Source organism: Etheostoma spectabile, chromosome 11 (genome assembly GCF_008692095.1).
Source record: "Etheostoma spectabile isolate EspeVRDwgs_2016 chromosome 11, UIUC_Espe_1.0, whole genome shotgun sequence".
In the NCBI taxonomy this organism is placed as follows: domain Eukaryota; kingdom Metazoa; phylum Chordata; class Actinopteri; order Perciformes; family Percidae; genus Etheostoma; species Etheostoma spectabile.
The window spans coordinates 19,614,759-19,623,657 of NC_045743.1; the positions used below are offsets into that span (position 1 = coordinate 19,614,759).

At 42.0% G+C, this 8,899-nt stretch overlaps 1 protein-coding gene and 1 long non-coding RNA gene across 3 annotated transcripts in view; both read right to left on the bottom strand.

Moving 5' to 3' along the window:
* The window catches only part of pde1a (phosphodiesterase 1A, calmodulin-dependent), a 51,830-nt gene that overhangs the window by 19,929 nt on the left and 23,002 nt on the right, over positions 1-8,899 (bottom strand). The window lies entirely within an intron of this gene.
* On the bottom strand, positions 63-7,634 carry LOC116697908 (uncharacterized). Its single transcript, XR_004334076.1, has 3 exons — positions 7,545-7,634; positions 7,041-7,042; positions 63-83 (listed from the first exon to the last, which is right to left on the bottom strand). It is a non-coding gene; the product is annotated as an uncharacterized LOC116697908 (long non-coding RNA).

Below are 8,899 nucleotides of genomic sequence, written 5' to 3' on the forward strand. Positions count from 1 at the left end.
TTACTTTAGTTACTCCTCTACATTCATCTGACAGCTTTAGTTACTAGTTACTTTAGTTCCTGCGCTACGTTCATCTGTTACAGCTTTAGTTACTAGTTACTTTAGTTACTCCACTACGTTCATCTGACAGCTTTAGTTTTAAAAATACAGAAATTAGTGAATTTTTGATAAATGTTGACTAATAGACCAAAATTTCATTTCAGAGCTTTCTCAAAGACACACCGAGAATGCATAACCATTACGGGTTTCACACAAAATTTCAGGCAGAGCCCCCAACCCTTTGCCCCAAAACCTACTTGATTTGCCCCCCTGAACCTTCTCATCATGATCTGCCCACCCTGATGTTACCACAACCTGAGCTGGTGTACCCTGAACCTTTTGATAGGTAGAGCGGGTCCGCATGTCGTAGCCAGAACTTTATGCGTGGTCTCCAGGGGCCTCCGTGGAAGGAGAAAACATCAAACGACCATTGGATCCCTTTCTGAAAAACAAGCAGAACAATTCAGGAATATAAGTCTGTTACAGATACACGCCTTCAGTATGTACCGGTAACAACATCTGTGACAGAAACAGCATTCAGATGGACATGGAACAACCTCTGGGACAGATACAGCATTCAGGATGGACCTGTAACAAGATCTGGGACAGATACCGGGGCCTTCAGAGGGTGACATGGCCACAACATCTGGACAGATACATAGAAGTTACGCTTCAGGTATGGACGGGACAACATCTGGTACGATACAGCATTCGGTTGACATGTCCCAAGATTCTGGTCACGATACAGAGAAGCTACAGGCATTCAGATGTACTGAACAAAAAAGTGGGACAAATACAAGAGAAGATACAGCTTCAGATGACATAGACAACATCTGTGAAAGATACAGAAAATATAGCATTCACGATGGACTTGGAACAACATCTGGACAGATACAGTCCAGATGATATGAAACACTCTGGACGATACGAGAAAAACCGCTTCAGGATGGACATAGGAACAAGAATCTGGACAGGGATAAAGCATTCAGGGTGACATTTGAAACATATGGGACAGATACGAGAAGATCCAGCATTCAGATGGACATGGAACAACACTGGACAGATACCTAGAATATACAGGCATTTGGGGTGACATGGAACACATCTGGGACAGATTCATCATTCAGTGTTGACAGGAACCACAAGTGGACAGATACGCATTCCGATGGACATGAAGCAAGATCTGGGACGATAACATAAATTCAGGAGGACATGGAACAACCTCTGGGACAGATACATATAAGTTCAGCATTCGGATTGACAGGGGAACAACATCGGGACATTACAGAGAAGATAACAGCCTTCAGGAGGCATGGACACATCTGGGCAGAGACCGCATTCAGGATGACATGTGAACAACATATGGGACATACGAGAAGTTACGCCATTCCGGATGTACATGTAACAACATCAGGGACAGAATATCATTCAGATGACTGGAACAACAAATGGGACAGATACAGCATTCAGGATGGACCATGGAACACATCTGGGACAGATACAGAGAAGTTACGCATGTCAGGTGGACCCGGGAACCCCAATCTGGTACAGTACAGAAAATACAGATCAGGATGACATGGACCACATCTGGGACAGATAGAGCATGTCAGATGGGCATGGAACAACATATTGGGACAGATACATCCTTCACAGGATGGACATGGAACAACATCGGACAGAGACAGCTAAGTTTACCAAGCTTCAGGATCGACATGGAACACATCTGGCATATCAAGAAGATCCAGTCATTCAGGATTGACATGGAACAACATCTGGAACCGATAGAGCTTCAGGATGACATGGCCAACATAGGACAGATACGCCTCAGATTGACATTGAACACATCTGGAACAGATACAGAGCAGTTACAGCATTCCAGGATGGACATGGAACACATCTGGGACAGATACAGAGAAGTGACAGCATTCAGATGGACATGGAACACATCTGGGACGATACCGCTTCAGGATGGACATGGAACAACCTATTGGACAGATACAGCCTTCAGATTTACATGGAACACCATCTGGGACAGAACCGAGAAGTTACCAGCATTCCGGATTTGGACAGGAACAACCCTCTGGTTACATGATACAGAGAAGTTACAGCCTTCAGGATGGGACATGAACAACATCTGGACAGCAATACAGATAAGTTACACATTCAGCTGAACATGGGAACCACATCTGGGACAGATACAGAAAGTTACAGCATCAGCTGGACAGGAACATACATCGGGACGTAACAGGAAATTTTACAGCATTAGTTGGACTGTGAACACTCTTGGAGATGATCGAGAAGTTACAAGCATTCAACGGACATGGAAACAACATCTGGACATATACAGAGACGATACAAACATCTTGACTGCAGAGCTACGGCAGGCTTTCTGCGGCAGGCTCATGGAATGCCATTAGTGTTATTTTTCCGCTGCCATAGAAGAGTGCCGTGGTATTTATAAGTTGATGCTCACAATGGGAAGGAGGTTCACCACGATGCCAATTAAATGGACGTAGATAATTATTAGGCATTAGTTCTAAATTACATTTAAGTACAATATATTGCTGTCTTCAAAAGTCTATTCTGTTGTGTTCCTCCGTTGTGTTTTATGTCTTAAGAAGCTAAATGACAAAACGCTGCAGAATATTCCATTTTACATTGTTTCTGCTTTGGGGGTACCGGAAGGCCTGAGTAGTCATCCATCACCACACACCACACCACACCACACCATCCATGCACACACACACCCACACACACACACACACCACCTACTCTCCGTCCTTAACCTTCTCATTTCCTACCATTCTCCTCCTTTCCGACTTTGCTTTTTCTTTTCCTCTCTCGCTTCTCCGTCTAATCCTCCTGTCATCTCTATCTTCTTACTTTCTTCTTCTTTCTTTCTTTCTTCCTTATCTTTCTTTTCTTTCGTTCTTTTCCATTCACCTGCCCTGTCCTTGTCTAACTTCTTTCTTTCCCTTATATACTTACTTTTTAATCTCCCTCTTTTATATGCCATTGGCTTCTTCTGTACCATCTCTATCTCCTCTTGTCTTCCCTTCCTTCGCCTTGTGGGTCTCCACCCATTCCTCTCTATCTCCTCCCTTTTGTTTACGTTTCCCTGTCCTTTCCTCTCCTTCCCCACTCCTTACCTCCTAACCTCATTTGTCCCTCCTTACACCTCTTACCACTCTCTGCTTTATTTCTTTCTTTACTTCCCTCCCTCAGTTCCTTCCATTGTTCCTCCATTCCTACTTCCCCTTCTTCCTTTTTTCCTCTCCTGTGTTTTTGTGTGTGTTGGGTCTGTGTGTGTGTGTGTGTCTGTCGTCTGTTGGTACTGTTTGTCTGTGTGTAGGTGTGTTTGTTGTGAGTGCGACGTGTGTGTGGTGTCGTCCTGTCCCCTGTTGGGACTGTTTTGTTGTTTGGGTGTACTTGTGTGTGGAGTGTGGTGTGTGTCCTGTCTGTCTGTGGACTGTTTTTTTGTGTGTGGGTTGTGTGCGTACGTGTGTGTGTGTTGTGTGTCGGTCTTCCCTGTGTTACTGTTTGTGGTGTGTGGTGTGCGCGCGAACGTACTGTGTGTGTCGTTCGTTGGTGTCCTGTCTGTGTTACTGTGTGTGTGGTGTGTGGGGTGGGGTGTTGTGTGTATGTTGTGTGTTGTCCATGTTTGTTTGATTCCTCCACCTTTCTCTCTAACCTCATCCTTGTTTATCTTTTTGTTTTTGACTGCCTGCTATCTCCTTTATCCCCGCTCGTTAGTCTTCCCTAGGTTTCCCCCAAGAAAGATCCTTGCCACCCTCCTAACCTACTTCCGACTTTTCTTTCTTTCCCTCCTCTTACTTTTCCTCTCATTCCTTCTTTCTCTCCATCTCTTTCAATTCTACTTTCCCTTTTCTTTCTCCAACTTCTTTCTTTCCTTCCTCCTCCCTTTTTGGTCTCTGACTTTTCCTCTGCTATTGCCTCTTTTCTCCTATTGGTCCCCTTCCTACTCTTTCATTTCCGCCTTGCCCTCTCCCCTTCCATTCCATCATCTCTAGCTCCTCTTTCCTTTCTCCTCCTTGTTTTTGTGTCACCAACTTCTCTTCTAACCATCTTCCTTTTACCTGCCCCCGCTTATCTCTTCTTTTCTTGCTTTACACCCCCCTCCTTACCTTCTCTACCTCTCCTTTGCCTTTCCTTCCATAACTGCCTACTTTTCTTCGTTCCATCTATTTTCTTTATCTATTACCCATTACCGTCCTATGAATCTCATTCTTTCCTCCAATGTCTTTCATAGTTTTCTTGCCTTTTTGTTTTTTTCCCCCTCATGAGTCTCCTACTTTCCTTCTCTTTCACGCTCTTCCTTTTGTTCTCCTAACCTCCCTCCATTTCTTCTATACTTTATTTTCCCTGTCCACTTTCTTTCCTCTTCTGAGTCCGTTTTTTCTTGTCCAATATTTCTTTCTCTATCTTCCTCACATTCCCTTCCATAATCCCAACTTTCCTTCTTTGCCTCCGATGTCCTCTACACCTCACCTTATCAACTAATCTCCTCCCCTACTTGCTGTTTCCCTTCCACCATTTCTTCCCACCTCCTCATTTCATATTCCACCTCTCACTTTCCTCTACTCTTCCTGTTACTCTACCTCATCTTTTTCTTCTCCCTTTATGTCCCCTTTTCCAGCTCTTTCTGTCCTCTTCTGCCTTCCAGTTTCCTTTCCTAGATTTATGTATCTCCTCACTTTCCTTCCATACATCCTTTTTTATTTTTCCCACCACCCGTGTCCCCGCTTCTCTGTCCCTTTCATTCATACCATTCATTTCCTTGCCTACCTCCTAACCCCTTTCTTAACTTTTCACAGACTTTCATTTTCTTGTGGCATTCCTAACTATAACTTCCAATTTTTTCTTGTCTGCCTCCTCCTTTCATTTCACGGGTCTGGAGAAAACAATTCTGCAAAACTGTCTGTCCGAGACGAAACTTGACTGAAGAAATACTAACAAATGCATAAATGCTAAATGCTAATTGCATACCTTCAGAGCTGTCAAAGCCGTGTTTGGTAGGTTAGACCGTGCCATGTTGGACCCTTCTGTCCATCCTGATACACACCCACACACACAAACACACACAAAATCACCGCCACCCAGACACTCATGCATCACGCACACAATCACACACACAGACACGCATGCATACACGCACACAATCACACACAGACACGCACGCATACACCACACAGACATAACACAGACACGCATGCATACACGCACACAAACACACCACAGCACGCATGCATAACAAACACGACGACCCATACATACACACACATTCACCAGAAAACCGACACACACACACACACACAACCCACACACACAGACACGATACATACCATACTGCACACCGAAACTCAATCACACACACACCACACACAGCACACAGACACACAACCACCATACAAACATACAGACACTACACACACGAGACAATCACACAATCTCACACACAACACAGACACAAACAACACAGACAGACAGACACACACAGATACATATCCACAGACGCCCCCGACACGCACCGTCACACCCACACACACACATACAGCACAAAATACCCAGACAACAGACATACCACACCACACACATACATCCACATATGCCGACCTAAACGCACTCACACGCACGCACCCACACACACTACACACACCCACAGAAGATAAAATTAGTTGCACAAATGTCCACTTGTATACGACATTTTGAATGCAGATATAGACATCTCCGGCGCGCCATAACCTCCACCACCCTCCTCCACAGTTTGTGACCACGATGGATTGCCCGTCGTCACGGTACCCGGTCCCAAACCACCACAGCGGCGCAGCAGATCTTTTTTTGATTTCATGCGTCCTTAAGCCGCAGCAGATGACTGATACTGGTATTGTCACGGCGAGTCGTGTTCAAACACTCTACTGATATAGTGTCTCCATACGATCTCCAGCCCCTAACATCATTAGCCTCTTGTTCCAGCGACAACACATCCGACGTGAACGGCGTTTCGTGATTGCGATTTGGAAGAAGTGCTGGATTGTTTTTCTATTTCCCTTCTTCAGGTGCTCCAGATGCCGGCTGGCGAAAGAAATAACTCTGTGAAACATTTCAAAGTGTTGCTGTTGTTTTTGAGAGCGAGCTACTTGGACTTGAGGATCACAGTTCTTTCTTGGGGTCAATAATTCACTTGGTTAATTTAACTAAGTACATTTACTCAAGCACGCGTGGGCCTACTGTAGCTACTCAAGCTGTTGACCTATTCTCCCTTAACTTGATCTTCTCTTTTCACGGCCACTTCTTTCTACTTCTCTTCCGCTACATCTCAGAGAGAATATTCTACTTTTTACCTCCACGTACATGTCATCTGACAGCTTTAGTTACCTATTACTTTAGTTACTCTTCTAACATTCTCGTTCGCGTTAGTACTAGTTACTTTAGTTACTAGGTACTTTAGTTGTACTCCTCTACTTCAGCTGACAGCTTATTTACTAGTTTCTTAGTTACTCTTCTACATTCATCTGACAGCTTTAAGTTTGACTAGTTACTTTTGGTTACTATTTACTTTAGGTTACTCCTCTATACATTCACTGACAGCTGTAGTTACTAGTTACTTTAGTTTACTCTTCGACTTCATCTGACAGCTTTATTTACTAGTTACTTTAGTTCCTCCACGACATCATTGAAAGCTTTAGTTAAAAATAGTTCTTTGAGTACTTTACTTAGTTACTCCTCTCGTTCCAAAAATCTGCAGGCTTTAGTTACTAAGTTACTTTAGTACTCCTTCGAACTCGTCATCTGTTACGGTAATTAGTTACTTTAGTTACAGTATTTTTACTCCTACATTCATCTGACAAGCTTTAGTTACTAGTTACTTTTTTTTAGTTACGTAGGTCTCTCACCAGCCATTGTTACTAGTACTTGAGTACTTTCTTTCATAAGCTGAAGCTTTAGTTACTAGTACGTTTACAGTTCTATTCCCACTACACATCTGACAGCTTTATTATACGTTATATTTAGTGACTCTCAACTAAATTCATCTGACAGTTTAGTTACTAGTTACTTAGTTACTTTTAGGTACTCCAACTACTTCATCTGACAGCTTTAGTTACTATTTACTTTATATATTACTTTAGTTACTCCACTACAGTCACTCTGACAGCTTTAGTTAATAGTTACTTTAGTTACTAGTTACTTAGTACTCCTCTACGTTCATCTGACAGCTTTAGTTACTAGTTACTTTAGTTACTGTGCGACGTTCATCTGTTACAGCTTAGTTACTAGTTACTTAGTTACTTTAGTTACTCCCTACATTCATCTGAAAGCTTTAGTACTAGTTACTTTAGTTACATGTTACTTTAGTTACGCCTACGTTCATCTGTTACAGCTTAGTTACTAGTTACTTTAGTTACTTCCCCTAATTTCATCGACAGCTTAGTTACTAGTTTACAGTTTACTCCACTACGTTCATCTGACAGCTTTAGTCCTATTACTTAGTTACTAGTTACTTTAGTTACTGCCTACGTTCATCTGTTACAGCTTTAGTGTACTAGTTCATTAGTTACTCCACATGTTCATCAACAGCTTTACCGTTACTAGTTACTTTAGTTACTATGTTACTTTAGTTACTCTTACATTCATTGGCAGCTTTGGTTACTAGTTACTTTAGTAGTTTCTCGTTCTACCTTCATCCTGAAAGCTATTTACTAGACTGTTAGTTACGTCCTTACATTTCATCTACCTCCTTGAGTAATAGTTACTAGTTACTAGTACTTAGTACTCCCTACATTCATTGAAAGCTTTAGTTACTAGTCACCTTAGTTACTAGTTACTTTAGTTACCCGATACAGTCATCTGGACAGCTTTTAGTTCACTAGTACATTACTACGTCCACTACGTGCACTGACAGCTTTGTTATGTTACTTTAGTTACTCCACTACTTTTCACATCTGACAGTCTTTAGTTACTAGTTCTTTAGTTACTAGTTACTTTATGTACTCCTCTACATTCATCTGACAGCTTTAGTTCTAGTTACTTAGTTCCTGCGCTACTGTTCATCTGTTACAGCTTTAGTTACTAGTTACTTTAGTTACTCCACTACGTTCATCTGACAGCTTTAGTTACTAGTTACTTTAGTTACTTTAGTTACTGCGCTACGTTCATCTGTTACAGCTTAGTTACTAGTTACTTTAGTTACTCCACTACATTCATCCGACAGCTTTAGTTACTAGTTACTTTAGTTACTCCACTACGTTCATCTGACAGCTTTAGTTACTAGTTACTTTAGTTACTTTAGTTACTGCGCTACGTTCATCTGTTACAGCTTAGTTACTAGTTACTTTAGTTACTCCACTACATTCATCCGACAGCTTTAGTTACTAGTTACTTTAGTTACTCCACTACGTTCATCTGACAGCTTTAGTTACTAGTTTACTTTAGTTACTATTATTTTACTCCCTACGATTCATCTGACAGCTTTAGTGACTAGTTGACTTTAGTTCCTGCTCTACGTTCAGCTGTTTACAGCTTTAGTTTACTAGTACTTTCGTTACTCACGACCGTTCATCTGACAGCTTTAGTTTACTAGTTATTTAGTTCCTTTAGGTTACTGCTCTAGACGTTCATCTGTACCAGCTAATTCCTAGTTACTTTAGTTACTCCAACTACATCGCATCCGCCAGCTTTAGTGTACTAGTTACTTTATGTTACTCCACTACGCTTCTCTGACAGCTTTAGTTTACTAGTTACTTTTAGTTATTTAGTTCACTACTGCCTAACGTTCATCTTTTCAGCTTCGTTACTAGTTACGTTAGTTACTCCACTACCTTCATCCGACCAGCTTTAGGTT